The 17,973-nt window shown below is 37.8% G+C and overlaps 1 pseudogene; it reads right to left on the bottom strand.

The window, feature by feature from the left end:
* Positions 1–5,466: 5,466 nt before the first annotated feature.
* On the bottom strand, positions 5,467–7,285 carry LOC122736563 (annotated as a pseudogene).
* Positions 7,286–17,973: the final 10,688 nt, after the last annotated feature.

The following is a 17,973-nucleotide window of genomic DNA, read 5'->3' as shown; positions in this document are numbered from 1 at the left end:
TTCTGTATCTCATGACCTTCTTACCAACAAAGCATTGTGGATGTACACTCTAAACAAGCACTGGCATTTAATAGACTATGTAATTGTAAGAAGAGATAGACAAGCTGTGATAGTCACAAAGATAATGTGTAGCATAGAGTGCTGGACCAATCATAGACTTATCTTCTCCAAGCTAAACATTCTCATTCAACAAAAGAGAAGGCCCCAGGGCAAGAAGACTACTAGGGAACACAACATCAACAGATTAGAACACTTCTTTATGTGTGAACAGTTTGTTGCTAACTTGGAGAGAAAGCTGAGCCAACACACAGTTGACCACCATGGAGTAGAAAAGGAGTGGAGAGCCTTCAGAGATTTGGTGTACAGCCCCACATTTACTCACCTGGGTCAGAATACTTGCAAACATCAATATTGGTTTGATGAAAATGACAGGGAAATTCAGAAGCTGCTAAATGAAAAATGAAAACTCCACAGAATTTATCAGCAAGACAGTTCATCCATCTCTAAGAAGGCAGCATTTAATTTCATAAAAAGTCAAGTGCACAAGAAACTTAAAGATGCAGTATTCTTAGCTCAGTAAGTAGCCAGATGTGATTCAGTTTTATGCTAATAGTAACATCCCCAAAACACTTCTACAATGCCCTGAAGACTATTTATGGGTCAAAGAAAGATCTCTTGTGTATCAACTATTCCTGATGGAATCACACTGATCAGTGATGAAGATGTGATTCGAAAAGCTGGGCTGAATACTTTCATAGTGTTCTCAACATCCCATCATTGACCAATGCTAAAACCATTGACTTTACCTCAGGTAGAAGTCAATCCCTCTCTAGCCAAACTTCCAACTTAAGAAGAGGTTTTGAATGTCATTAGGCCCTTCTCATGTGACAAAGGGCCTGGTGCTGATTCTATTCCAGAAGTTATTTACAAAGTAGGGGGTCCATTGCTCATACAAAAGCTGATAGAAGTTTTCCTGAGTTATATGGCAAGAGGAGGTTATCCCTCAGTAGTTCAAAGATGCCTGTATACAAAGGTAAAGGAAATAGATTGTCCTGTGGCATTCATGGTGTGGGGTCCACATCTCTTAGTCATTGCCAGCGAGATTCTTGCCAGAGTCCTCCTTAATTGTTTAATCTTTCACCTGGAAGATAGTCAACTATTCAAGAACCATTGTGGCATCAGAAATGTTGGATGAACAGTAAAAGTGCTATCTGCAACCTTGTTTGCAAGGTGCTGCCTGACAACTCCAGGAAAAAAGCCAGAAGCAGAACAGGGGTTTGTACACACCATTCATCTAAATGATCAAGGCCTTTGATAGTGTCAGTTGTGAGATGCACAAATATAGAGACATCTCCATCTCAAATGTTCCAATGGACTATTTGTGCCTGACCTGTGGTAGAGCCTTCCCAGCTCATATTGAACTGATCAGCCATCAAAGAACACACTCTACATTGACTTCAACATTGTGATGTCATTGCTCCTCTTCCAGTACAAAGGACAAAAACCAACAACATAGAAGGAATAGAATATATAACCCCTTCTCTAAGGAATTCACATTCTAGTTACGGAGTCCAGAGGAACACAAATGAAGCAATAGTGAACAATATAAAGAGTTAATAGAATAAAATTATGAGATTACAGAACCTAAGTGGTAAGGTCAACATCGAGGGAGATCATTATAAACTGGATAATCAAAGATTTCATGGAGAAAGTAGGACTGATGCAGAGCTATGATATCACATCTTAAATAAGGGTATACCTGAATTTGTCTACACTATTTTTGTACAAGTAGTATTATGTATGTTATCATTGAAAGGCTATTGAACTTGGAATGAATGAAAGAAAAAGCATTTTAAAGCTTGATGTGCTTATGCAGTGCTTGCTTACACTGTGCTAAGTGCTAGAGATAGGAATAGAAAAAGAAAGGCTGTCCCTGCCCTCAAGGAGCTCCTATTCTATTGGGGAAGAGAACACATATAGGGAAATGGTTGCTAGGGATGGGTGTTGTAGTCAGGGAAGTTACAAAGATAAGAGTCATAGGTCTAATGATTGACAATATTAATTTGATTGGTTATCTAGTCGTACACACCCACATATATATACACATACACACACACACACACAAACCCACTATTATAGAAGTGGGACTTTCTTTTGTATGTGTTAGATATAGATATAGGTGATACAGATATAGATATAGATAGATGTTGATATTTATATAGATAGATACAGATAGATATGTGTATGTATATAGGTATATGTATGTATATGTATATTATATGTATATGCATATAACATATACAAAAGAAAAAGTCCCACCTCTGTAATAGTGGGTTTGGGTCAGGAATAGGTATGGAAAATTCAATAGTCTGGAACCCAGGGCCTTAGGGCAGGAGCAGAATACCCAGCCTCTTCTTGAAAATGTCCATGGAAGGAGAACTTGACACCTCTTGCTATAGCCCATTCTACTTTTGGATGGTTCTTTTTGTTGTTGACATAAAGCCTAAATTGACTCCTTGCAACTTCAGTTCATTGCTCTTCTGCTTTCTGGGGCCAAATAGAAGAACCTAATCTCTCCTTCATATGACAGCTCTTCAAATGCTGGAAGAAAGCAATCAGGCTCCCCTCCTACCCCTGGTCTCTTCTCCAACTTCAGTATGCTCAGCTCCTTCAACTGATCCAGTTAATTCGAGGATAAAATGAGATAATGTTTGTAAAGTGTTTTGTAAACCTTAATATACTATATATACTATAAATGTTAGTGATTACTATGCTTCTTCCATGTCATCCTCATGAAGCTGGTTTTAACTACCCAAAAGTAATACTTTTCATTTATCTCTAATGAATTTCATCTTATTAGAGAGTGTCCACTGTGGTAATCTGTCAAGATCCTTTTGGTATCATCTAGTGTGTTGGTTATACAAATCAGCTTCTTATCATGTGCAAATCTGATAGGCATATTATTTATGATTTTATTCAAATCAATAATAAAAATGTTATAAAGCACAAATTCTAGCACAGATCCCTGGGGTATTCCACTGGAGATCACTTTCCAACTGACATTGAGTCACTTACAAGTATTCTCTGAGTCTCACCAGTGAATCAGTTATAAATCATCTCATCCTTATCTCTTCATCTTCTCTACAAGAATAATATGAGATACATCATTAAAATTCTGCTGAAGTCTAGGTAAACTCTTCATCTTCTTTAAAGAATAATACTGAAAGCTTTGCTAAAGTCAGAAAGGCTTGAGTTAGACTACAGCCTCCAAGACTAGTTAATAGTATGGCCATAGACAACTCACTTAACCTGTCTCAGCCTTGATATATTCATCTCTAAAATGGAGATAAAACCTGCAGAAGCTACTGCAAAGGATCATTGTGAGTCTGAAATGATACAATATACATGTGTTTTTTTAATAAAGTATTTTATTTATTTATTTCCCGTTACATGTAAAGATAGTTCTCAACTTTTGTTTATACAAGCTTTCCAATTTCAGATTTTTCTCCTTCCCTCCCCTCCCTCCCCCCTCCCCTAGACAGCAGGTAATTTGATATAGGTTATATATGTATATATATGCATATATATAAGTATATTTATATATATAATAATAACATTAAACATGTTTCTGCATTAGTCATGTTATAAGAGAAAAATCAGAGCAATGAGGAAAAACCTCAAAATAGAAAAACAACAGCACCAAACACAAAAGAAATAGTATAGTTCAGCATCTATACTCTGCAGTTCTTTTTTTTTTCCTGGATTTGGAGATCCTCCTCCATCACGAGTTCCCTGGAACCCTTCTGTACCACTGCCTTGGTGAGAAGAATATAGTCCATCACAGTAGGTCAACACTCAATGTTGATGATACTGTGTACAATGTTCTTCTACCCAAAGACTCCAGCTACTGGGATAGAAACTCAGTACTTGACAAACACTGCTGGGAAAACTGGAAGATAGTATGGCAGAAATTAGGCATAGACCAACATTTTACACCTTATACTAAAATAAATGTTTTTAAAACTCTCTGTAAATGTCAGTAATTATTATTCTGATGAAATCCTGTAATAAGGTTTCACTTAGTCATGTACCATGCCTAGCAAGAATTTCTGAATGTCATGGGCTATAAAAGAAAAATATAGCCAATTCAGAAAGGTAAATACAATAATGTAGAGCAGTGAGTTGTTGGATCTAGAGTTAGAGGAAGAACTGGTTTCCAATCTTGCCTCTGGCATTTGTTAGTTATGTGACCCTCAGTAAAATACTTCAGTAGTCTTAGCCTAAATATCTTCATCTCTAAAATGGCAATAAGAATCTACCTTACAGGTCTGTCACAGAGATCAAATGAGATATTGAATGTTTGATGTTTTAACAAACCTTAAAGCTGTTTGTAAATTCTAGCTATCCAAAGCCAGTTTATCTCCAGACCAAGGTAAATAAGAAATCCAGTTTAGGAGAAATTTATCAAAACAAGAATATTGCTAAAGGGAATGTTAAGCTACTTTTACTTCCAACAATCAACCAATCAACATGTATTTACTAAGGCCCTACATTCCAGTGGCATCATCTCCGGTAGTCCTGATCTACATCTTGCCACTGGACCCAGATGGCTCTGAAGGAGAGTGATACTGGTGACTTTGCACTGCCCTGCCTCATTTAAATCCAATTCACTTGCAAGTGATGATATATCCTTCCCAATGTCATGGTCCTCTTCAAAAATGATGGCCAAACAACAACTACATGCCAGATGCTGTGGTAAGTGCTGGAGAACATGAAGATAAAAATGAAACACTGCCTGTCCTCAAAGAGCTTTCATTCTAAGGGGTAAACAACCTAGACACATATAGGTACATACAAAATATTTATGTCATTACCACAAGATAATATCAGAGAAGAAGGTACTAAGAGCTAAAAGCCTCAGATAGCATTGAAAGAAAGCCTAATGATAATTTGTTATTTCACTGTCTCTGTCTTTTACATCTGACGTTATTAAGATTCCCCTCTTCTTACATTCTATTTGTTTTTTGTGGGGCAGTGGGGGTTAAGTGACTTTCCCAAGGTCACACAGCTAGTAACTGTCAAGTGTCTAAGGCCAGATTTGAACTCAGGTCCTCCTGAATCCAGAGCTGGTGCTTTATCCACTGTGCCACCTAGCTGCCCCTCTTACATTATATTAAGGATTTATTCCCATCTTGAAAGTACAGCTCTCTAAATTGGGTCTTCCACTCAATTTAAATATTCAGGTATACAGAGAAGTGAATGCATACATTTTTTTCCCTTGTTAAATAGTTGTTTATTGGAAAAAGTGGGCTGAGGAGGGGTCACTAGATTCACCACAGAGCAACAACACCACACAAGTTAGGAGTGATGGGAGAGGTCAGCACAGAGCTCTGGTATCTCAGCCTCTTTCTGGACTGTGAGGGCTGGCCTGGAGTGTTAGGGCATACCCAGGTGAAAGGCCTTGACTTAGTAGGCGTGGTTAGAGACAAAGAGCGACTCACTGGCTGCAGCTCCTGACTTTCCACTTGGAGTACACTTGCCCTGAGCTGCTTGGCCATTAGCTGTGGCCTGTTAATTACATTCCTCTTGGGCAGTCTTTACATTTTCCTTCTTTCCACCCCAGGTCTTGAGGGCAGATGCCTGCAGGGCTCAGCCATAAGAAAAGGTCAGGTCCCATGGCTTATGCAAAGGGCAGGTATTGATGGCATTGAGGTTGATGGAGGCATCCTCCTCACTGACCCCCAGACAGGAAGGTGATACCAGTGACTGCTGGAGGCACAGTTCAGTGAAGGGCAGTTACAGTTGCCATTGCGATCTCCTCATGTGAATACTTCTGAGTGTAGGCATGGCCAGGGGTGACCATGTTAGGCTTCAGCAAGGTCCCTTCCAGATAGACATGGTGGTCACTCAGAGCTTTGTAGACAGCAGCAGCACCTTCTCAGTGACATACTGACGGGTCTTCAGATCATGTTCTCCATCAGGGAGGATCTCTGGCTCCACAATGGGGACAATGCCATTCTGCTGGCAAAAGCTGGCATATTGGGGCAGCTAGGTGGCACAGTGGATAAAGCACCAGCCCTGGATTCAGGAGTACCTGAGTTCAAATCCGACCTCAGACACTTACTAGCTGTGTGACCCTGGGCAAGTCACTTAACCCCCATTGCCCTGCTAAAATAAAAAAATAAATTAATTAAAAAAAAAAGTCGGCATATCAGGTATGGGGACCAATTTTTAATTGGGGAGTGTTAGCTAAGCGGCTCGCCGCAATATTGGGGCAAGGAAGGAGACCAGCAGCCTCCTTCAAAACAGAACAGGATTTATTTTAACAAGAACGAACTTAAAAAAAACCAAAACACCACAAACAGGATCAGTAGGATCAAGGGAAAGGAAATAAAATGGGGAAAGGGAAATTATACAACCTAAAAAAATACCAACTCCCAGGAATCAACTGAGAATACACTGCAGCCTCTTCCAGCACCTTCCAGCACCTTCCAGCTTCCAGCTACAATGCCAGGGGGCAGGGAACCTCCCTTCTCCCAGCACTCCCACAAAGTCCCCAGCCAATTGGCTGGCCACTCTGACAGTCACATGACTGCCCTCACTAGGCTTCCAATCATTATAATTTTGCCAGGCCCATGTAGGCATTAGCAAGTGGTGATGATGTGAGGTGCCAGCGCCATGGCAATGACTACAACCAGTGGGTGGAGCACCCCCAGGCCAGTGCGAGCTGATGCATAAAAACCTCAAATAACAATTAATTCTTTACACAGGCCAGCACATTGGCACTTTCTATGATGGCAAGTGGGGAAGGTGTATTATCCCCAATCTTCAGTACACAATGACACTTGGCAAAGTCAGCCCCATCCTTCCTATACTGAGCACAACGCTCACTCAGCCCATCCAGACTTTGGGTGGTAGTCTCACCATTGGTCCCTGCCAGGGGTATTACACCTTTGTCTACCTTGATGCCCACAATGCTACCCTTTGCCTTTATGACTTTGAGGAAGGGAGGACCATCATTGGCTTTCTGGTAGAGTGTCTCATGGAAAAGGATAACACCTCCAATACAGGAGTTCACTAGATCATCTGCTGTCAAAAGTAACTGCCTATAGAGGTGACAATTGTCCTCTATGTTCTCAGTTCCAATGGCCTACAGCCACTTTGCAATGCTACCAGTGGACTCATCTGCTGCCAAAATTCCCTTGTCCAGAGCCACAATTTGGTGAGCTATGTCAGACAGTTCTTTCTTTTGCTCTGGTGTCAATGCTGGGTATTGGCAAGGCATGTTTTCCTTGGCTGTGCTGGTAGTTTCCCACAGGATGTAGAACTCTTATGGTCGGGAGCCAAACTTCTCTGAATGCCTACATTTAAAATTGGATCGTGCTGATGTTTGTACAAGTTCTACAAGGATGGAATGTTGTTGTGCCATAAGAAAGGATGAAATGGACTGTTTCAGAGTTAACTGGGAAGAGCTCTGAACTTATGCAGAGTGAAATGAGCAGAATTATTGGAACAACTTATACAATGATAAGGACATTATAGAGAAAAACAAATTTGAGGACTTCAATCAGTATAATGATAAGCCATGAGTTCAACAGCATGAAGATGAAACACAACACAGCAGAGAAGTGATGAATTTAAATTATAGAAAGAGACATTCATTTTGAGACATAACTACATGGGAATTTGTTTTACTTGATTATACATCTGTATTGAGGGCTTTAATCTGTTATTATTTTATTTTGCTCAAAGAGGGGGAGAGTGATAGTTGGAGGGACAGATTTTTTAAAGAAAAAAGACAAATAACTGAAAATAATTATAGATAGCCTTGTCATTAAAGATATCACATTTTGAGAAATTTTGCACTGAAAACAAACCTATCCAACATATTAATATTATTAATGTTGTCGTTCATATTAATATTTTATAAGGTAATTGTGTGTTATAATCAATTTATGTTAAAATGTTTTATATTTTCACAAAATATTCTTCATTAAACAAAAGAAAATTTCATAAAACTCTAGGTTTTTGTATTAAATAGGAAGTATAATTTAATTTGGATTTTGCACTCGTCATTACATTATGGTAGGCAGTTCTTAATGCATGTTTGTTCAATTGAATTGAATTGAACTCTTCCTGGAAGAAAAAAAAAGAAATTTAAAAAGAGGTCAAGAGAAAATTAGAATTACATTAGAAGGAGGACTGAATCTGTCATACAAATGGAGTTTGTGACTTCAAACATGGAGTACTTGTAGCTAGGATGAGTGAAAAAGCAAAACAAACTTCTTACCCATACCACTTGTCAGACAAGCAGGAAATTCATGAAGGTATGGAAAAAAAAACCCCTCCAAATAAGGTGAAGATGTTGCCATTCTGCGCCTTTGCCACACAGTGTCCTCAGTCTCCAATCCTCTCTCAGGGGAGAAACAGACTGTGGAGCAAACCTTCTATCCATCTGCTTTTCCATTAAAGGGTTTAACTCTGACAATGTTTATTGACAATAGCCCTATTTTGACATTTCATAGAATCACAGGGGTAGGAAAAGTTTAGACAGACAGCCCTATTCCTAATAACTATTATTGACCTGATGAAGACTTGGTTTTCATATAAGACTTTAAGAGTTTTTTCCCCACCCTACAACATTGGGTGTGGGGGAGGGAAAATGTATCACCTCAATAGGGACACTGAAAGAAAATATTATTAGAAGTAATGTACACAGTAAATAAATAATTCTAATAAATTTTATGTAAAAGTCAAAGTTGGTGGCTAAGGAAGAAATTAGAGCTCAGATTTCTGTTTCTGAGTTATGAATTATGCTTGGTCCACGAATTCTCCCATTTGGCTGTGCAGGAATAGGAATATGTTTATTTATTGCCCCACTGTGACTAAAACCAGCATTATTTGGCAACAGCTCTCCAAATTCAATGTCACAACATCAATACTGTTAAACAAGGAGCATGGTTAAGGCCAAGATCCCTCAAGACTAGCATTCCTCATGATAGTTTGGAATTTTCATTTCTGATCCTCGCCAAAACCCAAAATATAGACACAGATGAAAATCAATTTAAATTTTTAAAAACCTCAGAAATGGTTTGGGCTTTGTGTGCAGAATGAATGAGTGATGACTTGGGCTGGGTTTTATTTTATCTGAACTAGATCCTTGATCTTGGTGCTAGTAAAAGTTTTATTGTACTAGTGAAAACACACAAGGCTCAGCCATCCAGAATTATGGCTTACAGCACTGAGTGACAGGCATGATCCATTTGGATAAAAATGTACCACCAGAGCAACGGACGCCAACCACGGCTTGATCTGCTTCACAAAATCTCATAGGAGTGAATAACTAGCCTCTTTAATTTGTCAAATCTTGCAGATGTCTAAAGATCTGATCACTTCCCATCTGTGTGGTACCTTAATGTCAGGAGAAATTGCCTCCTCAGAAGGACTCTGCACCGCTGTGGTTTTATGTGTCTGGGCTCTTTTCTGATATGGGCAGGATGGAGCACATAAAAGCATTTAATAATAGACATATTTTTGCCCAGGAACAAACTCTACTTCTGCCTCCACAGGATGTTGGGGCTCTCCACAGACCTTGGGTTGATTATCCTTCATGGGAAGTGGTGGTCAAGTCTAATTAGCTAATTTACTTCTAACAAGTGTTTAATTAGGGCCCTTGCCCATGTGCCCTTTTGAAGAGTCCTCACAATGCATGCACTTTTTAGATGATCTATTAATCTGGTTCTCTGACATGAGGTATTTGACTATGTAGAAAGGAAATATCCAGATGGTCTCTGGACTAAGAATGATTAATTTTACTCTTTTTAAAGCTTTGTTGTATAAGATATTCTGAAAAATAAAGACCTATGTGAGTAGATTGGTCCATAAATACATTTCTGTGTTTCTTTTCATTAGATTTAGAGTTTATCTAGCCCAGTATTTTCATTATATGGATGAGAAAACTGATGTCAAGAGTGAGGAAGAATTTTGTCCAAGGTCACATAGTTATTAATAGGTTGCAAAGCCAGGATTTAAACCTAGATTCTATGATACAGAATTCTACATAAAGTGGAATTGCAGATTAAATCAACATAGGATTGATCAGTCAACCCAAAGAATTTTACTGTTCCGTTTTCATCTTTTCCTCAGAAATTTGATATAAAAAAGAAGATGCACCTGTGTGGATCAATTGGATTCTGCTATTGTAAAGATATTTTAACAATATTTTGCCAACAATAATGGAGGTAGTGGAAATAGCACAGCAGTACTGTGTTTGGAATTAGGAATATATTAATTCAAATCTTGCCTCAGATACATACTAGCAGTATGACCAGGGGCAAGTCACTTAACACATCTCAGCTATAATTTTTTCAGCTGTAATTGAGGAAGTTGGACTCAATGGCCCTTAATATCCTTTTAGTTCTAAATCTATGATTATGTGATCCATTTCACTTATTTTCAGAAATGTTTTAACACTCTTTTCTCCTCCCATCCAACTCACAAAGTGAAGTGAAAAAGACATAAAACCTCAAGATTTAAAAAATTACTTTTTACATACTGAAATGCAGAATGATGCATTTGTGGATTTGACATATTTTAAAAATTCTAATCACAGAAGATAGAAGGATTCAAATGTGGAAAATGTTGTGGATTTGAAAACAGTTGGCACTTGAATTGATGTGGGAGATATGAAAGATTGAAAATTTCAGGATGTCTCTGAGTTTGTGAACCTGGGTGACAGAAGGAAGGTGATATCCACAACAGATACAGGGCCATTTAGAGAAGGATAGCTTTGCGGGGAAATATAAGTTCTGTTTTGGATTTATTGAGCTTAAGATTTAAATGGGGCAGCTTATTTGAAATGTCCAACAGGCAATTGTGGGTACTGTAGCACTGGAGCTCAGGAAAGTGATTTGAACTGGATTGTATAGATTTCAGAGTCATCAGCACAGGAATAATAATTTAACCACTGGGAGTTAATGAAGTCACCAAGATAAAGAAACTGGAGAGAAAGAACAGAACCAAGACAGAAACTTAGGAGACATTTTGTGATAGGGTCATGAAAATAATAATAATAATTCAACAAAGGAGACTAAGCAGTAGTCAAATAGGTGAGGGGAAGAAAAGGAGAAAGCTTTATTAAAATAAACCTAGAGAAGGCATAGTATCTGGGACAAAAAAGTTTAAGAATGTCAAATGCTACAATTTTTGGTCAAGGAGAATGTGGACAGAGAATAAAAAAAAAATTTTTAAATGTCTTATCTGTTCATTAAATAAAGCAAGTCCTGCAAGAAGAAACATTACTAGAAATGTTTAGTTGCTGCATGCAAGGATGTAAAGATATGCTACATTCATGCTGACCTCCCTCTAATTAGCCCAAAGTAAATGAAATGTTGCTGTTCTGAAAACAAAAAAAAATAAAAATCCTAATCACAGAGTAAGACAACTTAATTGGAGTGCAATTCATTATTTCTGAGTTGCAAACAAGAATTTGAATTTGCACTTTTCACCTGAAGATTCCATGAATTTTGAGAGTTTAACCCTATGGTGCTGTTTTAGAAGGATGTGCAAATATCCTTTCCAAGTATTATGTGATTGAGGGCAGAGTCAAGATGGTGGAGGAAAGGCATTAAATGCTTGAAGCTCCTGACACAATTACTCCATAAAGCACCAAATACAGCCATAAGACAACCCCTGGAGCAGCAGAATCCACAAAGATAGGCTGAGATTATTTTCTAGCCAAAGACAACAAAGAACCTCGACAGGAGGGGGCCCTTGTGCTAGGCTGGGAGTGGAGTCCAACCCTGCGATCATGCCAACACAGATCCAGCCCCAAGCAGGCTGTGCCAGAGACACTTACCCCTGAGTCTCTGAATCAGCTGCAGTGCTGGTGTCTTCTGGGACTAAGCTTATGGTCGGGTGAGAGGGCTGAATGACTGACAGGGACAGGGGTGAGAAATACAGGGGTGTTTGTGGGATCTAAGGAGAAAGAAATCTTGAGTGGCAGGAGGCCCAGGTGGGGGAGGGGCACAGACTCATCAGAGCTAACAACCATAGCACATAAAGTTTGCTGCCAGGTTAATTAGCAAGTTGGTCTGAGATTATCTTCAGACCAGAGAACAGGCCAGGCAATTGAAAAACCTGGCCTTCCTTAAACTGAAACACCTGGGATCCTATGAAGTTTAGGACAATGTAGCTTGGAAATAGGGCCAAGAGGGAGTTAAAAGTCAAGTAAAAGGTGGGCAAGATGAACAAGCAGAGAAAGTTTAGAACCACATAAAGTTTCTTTAGTGACAAGGAAGATCAAGGGCACCTTCATAAAAGGATAGCAACATCAGGGCTCATGCTTCCAAGAAATATATGAATTGGTCTCAGGCCATAGAGGTACTCAAAAAGGACTTTGAAGATAAAATAAGAGAGGTAGAAGAAAAAATGATGAGACTGATGCAGGAAATTCATGAGAAAAAAGCCACGTATTATGTGATTTTATTTAGTGCTAAGATATTGATGGCATGATGGTCTTCCTAGCTTGTGATTCAAAGAAAAATTATACAGAAATGGAATATTTTAGGGTAATTAAGATTTATCTTGGGAATTTCTACCTGAAAAGAAAGATGAATCCATTACCTCCCAAGGCAACCCATCCCACTTGTAGATAGCCTAATCATTAGGAATTGTCTCCCAATATCTAGCCAATATTTGTCTCTACCAACCAGCCATTGCTCTCAGTTTTATCTGGGAATAATCAGAACAAGTCTCTCTTCCACATGGTAGTCCTTCAAACACTTGAACTCTTATATGACTTTGAAGTCAGTCAATAATTAGAAAGTGCTATTCTTATCATAATGGGCAGGAAGATGGTATATGGTATAGTGGATAGTGTACAGGACCTGTAGTGAGGAAGACTCATCTTCCTGAGTTGAAACATGGCCTCAGCCATGTACTAGCTGTGTGACTCTGGACAAGTTTCTTCAAGTGACCCTTGCCTCCATTTCTCAACTGTAAAATGAGCTGGGAAGTAAATATCAAACCACTCCAGTATCTTTGCCAAGAAAATTCCAAATGGAGTCATGAAGGGTCAGACATGACTGAGAACAACTGAATAACAATAGATTCTTATCAAAATAGTCTCAATTTAGAAAAGAATAAAAATATTATAGAAGAATAAAACATGATGTTGCCAATAATTAGTTCTACAGTCTTGGGCAAGTTAACACTTTTGATTCTCCACATTTTCATCAATAAAATAATCCAGATTAAAGCAGATGTTCTTTCATTTCCTTATACACTGTACAAACATGATTCATTCTATATTCCTTAAGAACCGGGAAGAGTAAGTTTTAGAAATTGAAACTTGAATTTGGTTAGTTAGTTTATCCGTCCCCATTCCACGCCCTGTCCTTAAGAGTCATAGTGTGAGAGAACTCAGGAAGTTAAAGCCTGATTTTTATACAGAGGTAAGGTTTCTATTAGCAAAGGTCCTAAAAATTTGTAGTGCAGTAAAAATTTGTGAAATTATACACTGATATTAAAAAAATAAATACTACAACAGATCATTCAAACAATATCAAGGAGTTGTGCAGAGCACAGTAAGTATAGAGCAATGTACTACTTAATGTCATAGGTCTCCTGGAAGAAGGTGACAAGTTAAAAAAAAACTGAACAGTATAAAGCAAGAAAAAAAAAGTATTTTCAAAAAACTGTCCAAAAAACAGGCTGTCAGTCAAAAGAATTTATAGATTGTCTCCAGGAAGGGGGGGGGCAACCTATTCTACAATTTTCAAAAGAGATTCCCTTTAAATATAAAGGGAAAAAATGCAAATGATATGACTTCTGCACCCATCATATGCTGCTGAAAGAAATGAAATCTGTTTTCAAAAAGGAAAGGAGTTCAAGATGAAACCCGACATAGCCTGCAAACCTGACCCTAATTATCAATGAAGGTCAATATCCAATAAAGGGGAACATTTGAAGATTTTTTTTAAAAAAGATTTGAACAGATTATTTGCTTTGCTAACATTCTACACAACAGAAAAACAAAAGTAAATAAATACATTAAACAAAGGAGATCCAAGCAACAACAACATCAACAACAAATTACTCCACGGAAATAAAAAAAAGAAAAAGATAAACTAGAAAGAAAAAAAGTATGAAATCAAAATACAGCAGCAACAAAAAAATAACAAAATAACAAAAGGAGGCTATTAGGAGATTTCTTTCTAAAAGGGCACAGAGAGATGAAGAGGAAAGTGAAATTGAAATAGAAGTGATGCGGAAGAAATGAGTAAATAACATGCTCTGAATCTTACAACAGCCAGACTGCAGGTGTATCAATCTGGTTTGTTTATTTGTTTGTGGTAGTTAAACATGAAATAAGAGGCATCATAAAAGGAGATTAAAAAGGAAAAATAAAAAGGAGAATGTTTATGGGAGGAAATAAGCATTTATATAGCACTTCCCATGTTCCAAGTACTGTACTAAGCAGCAAGATAGGTGCTGACAATTGAGGAAGCTGAGATAAATAGAGGTCCGAGTGACTTGCTCAGGGTTATATAGCTAGTAAGTGTCTGAGGCTGGCTTTGAACTCAGGTCTTCCTGCCTCCAGGCCCACTGCTTTATCTATTGTTTTGCCAGTATCCTAGTCAAATCTATGGTAAACATCAAAGAAGAAATGTCTCTTGTAATCTCTCAGTTGGAAGAGGGCGTATGGGAGAATAAATGTTCTCAAAAATGGGGATTGAAACAGGAAGGGAAAGGGATAAATTTCAATTCAATAGTGGGAGATGGTCCCATTGATAAACTCTCCCATGGAAGGGAGAGACATATTCTATAATTAGATATGGAAACTTATAATGAAAATAATCTGTGGAGATTTGTTTCTTAGAGAGACCACTACCTGTAGGAAGCATTGTGCCTCTATAAGCAACATCCACACTCAAAAAACTAAACACAAAACAAGTAGACAAATACCTTCAAAAATGCAAAACACCGAAACAGAATAGCTGTTCTAGTTGTAAAACAATCTGATTTCAGAAAAGGAAATGGAACAAATTGTAAAGGAGATATCAAAGGGTAGGTGAGGGGAATCCTCAGCCTCATGAATTCACAGGAGAATTCTGTCAAAATTTTAAAGTACAATTAGTACCAATGCTAAATAAACTATTCTCAAAATTAAGAAAGAAAGCACTGATTCACTTTTATGAAATAGATATAATACTAATACCTAAACCAGGAAAAAATAAAGCATAGAAGAAAAACTAGACGAATATAATTGAATAGTGATGAAAAATGTTTAAATAAAATCCTGTCAAACACACTACATCAATTCACCAAAGAAATCATTCATCATAACCAAGTTGAAATTATACTAAGGATGCAGGGATAGTTTGACATTAGGAAAGCAATCAAAATAACTAATCATGTTAAAAACAAAAACCTATAAAACTGTATCATTAATTCAAATGTGCAGCTTTTGACAAAGATGAACATTTATTTATTCTATGGAAATCCCTACAAAACATAGGTATAGAGGAACCACTTATACACACACACACACACACACACACACACACACACACTTTCTATCTAAAACCAAAGGTAAGCACCATATAGAATGCCAACATGCTAGATGCTTTCCCAATAAATAATGAATAAACATGTGAGAGAAATGCAAATCAATACAACCCCAAGATTTCAATTTATTTCTTGTAAACTGACGATGATGACAAAAGATGGGAATGCTTAATGTTGGCAAGACTGTGGTAATATAGATACATTAGTGCATTGTTGGTCAAGCTATGAATCAGCAAAACTATTTTGGAAAGAAATTTGGAATTATGTCAATAAAGTAATAAAAATTCCCATACCCTTTGATTTAAAGATTGTACTTATTCAGCTACACCAAAGAGGCCACTGAGAAAAAGAAAACCTTCAAATACACCAAAACAATTATAGTAGTGCTATCTTTAGAAACGAAGAACTAATAACAAAATATATGCCTACTGAATAGGTATGCAGAACAGTTAAATTTGTGGTACACGAATGTAATGGAATAGTACTGTGTTGTAAAAAAATGATGCATGTTTAAATCTCAGTTTGAATCTCAGCTCCAATTGTGTTCCAAGTCATTTAGTCTTTCTGGATTTCAGTTTCCTCCCTTTAGTAATATAGGCATTGAAGAAGTTCACCTTTCAGAGTACTTCTATCTCTGTGATTACTAATAAATTATAAGGATCACTTGTCTTTGACATTTGGTGGGCATACTGTGAGGCTACTTAAAATTCTCAATAGTGGATAAAAATGTCAGTCATCTAAAAAGGGAGAGAGCAGAGGTAAAGGAGTAAGGGAAAAAGAGAAAGAGAAAAAGATAAAAAAAGAGATAAAGTGAGAAAGCAAAAAAAAACAAAAGGAAGAGAGAATGAGAAGGAGTCAGAGGGATGGAAGGAGGGAAGAAAAGAAGGAAGAAAGAAAAAGAGGAAGGAAAGAAGGAAGGGAGGACGGGAAGGAAGAAAGGAGAAAGAAAGAGAAGAAAAATGAGTAATACTGCTAAAGGTTACAGCCATTAAAAAAATGAGGGAAAATCTCAGAGGTTTCTCAGAGTTACATTTAGTTCTTTGTAGCAAATCTCTTTTAACGTCAGGTTTCTTGAAATGCATACTTGGTATATAACCAGATATATAATAAAAAGTATTTTCTTTAAGGACTATCCTGAATTTATTTTCAGTAGAACAATGCCAACAACTTGAGTTTAAAAGTATTAAGTAAAAGTCCCACAGAACTACTTAACTAAATAACAAATGGACATTGAGGCTCTTCACTGACTAGTCCACACTCATTCCATCCACCCCACTGTGACTATCTCCACAGATCATTTCCAGAAAGCCTTCTTGCCTTCAAATATTAGTAAAAATGGAACTGGAGGAAATAAGAAGGGGATAGAAACAGAAGATCTGTAGTCCCTCTTTCATTTCTCTCATCTTCTCCCTCCAAAATGTTTGCTAACAAAATCTTCTGTCCGTCCAATTACTTGTGTGACCTTGGGCAAGTCCTCTAACCTCATGTTTCTTATAAATAGAATCAGGGCTAAATTAGATGATCTTTAAGGTCCTACTCAGCTCTGAATGTACAATCCCCTTTTGTGTGCAAATCTTTACCAACTTTTCACATAGTAAATGAATATACAGCTTTTATTAAATGCCTACTCTGTGCAATGTACATCACATCTCAGTGCTTGGCAAGTGCCTGGCACATAGTAGGTGCTTAATAAATGTTTACTGACCCACTGCTAGTTCTTGACTCTTGAACAGTCAATGGATGGTGAGTCATATAAAGTTAGAGAAATTGTTATTCATTTACTTCATTATTATTGCATCGAACCACAAAGAAATTAGGCTGCCCTATTCCAAACTTGGGGCATATAGGTGGTGCAGTGGATAGAGTGCCAGGCCTGGAATCAGGAAGACTCATCTTTCTGAATTCAAATTTGACTTCAGATACTTTTTAGATCTGTGACCCTGGGCAAGTGATTCAACCCAGTTTGCCTCAGTTTCCTCATCTGTGAAATGAGCTGGAGAAGGAAGTAGAAAACCATTCCATTATCTTTGCCAAGAAAACCCCAAATGGGGTTGCAAAGAGTTGGACATGACTGAAACAACTGAACAACAAAATTCCAAACTTCCCAATTACCATTAAGCTACCATCCTCTGCCCAGTCACTCAGGCTCACAGCCTGGTTCTCGTCCTTGACTCTTAACTCTCTCTCACTCACTCCCCCCCCCCCGCCCCATATCCAATCTGTTCCCAGGATTTGTTGATTTTATTTTCATAATATCTTTCCTATAGTCCTCCTTCTTTCCTTTGACACTGGCAACACCTTGATACATGATGTTATCTCACCATGCCCAGACTATTGCAACAGACTGCCGATTGTTCTCCCTGTCACGACTATCCCAACTCCAGTCTGTCCTCTTCCTAATGT

The sequence above is a fragment of the Dromiciops gliroides genome, chromosome 1 (genome assembly GCF_019393635.1).
Source record: "Dromiciops gliroides isolate mDroGli1 chromosome 1, mDroGli1.pri, whole genome shotgun sequence".
Classification (NCBI taxonomy): domain Eukaryota; kingdom Metazoa; phylum Chordata; class Mammalia; order Microbiotheria; family Microbiotheriidae; genus Dromiciops; species Dromiciops gliroides.
The sequence above is the reverse complement of the archived record's forward strand: the minus strand, read 5'-3'. Positions and strand labels throughout refer to the sequence as shown.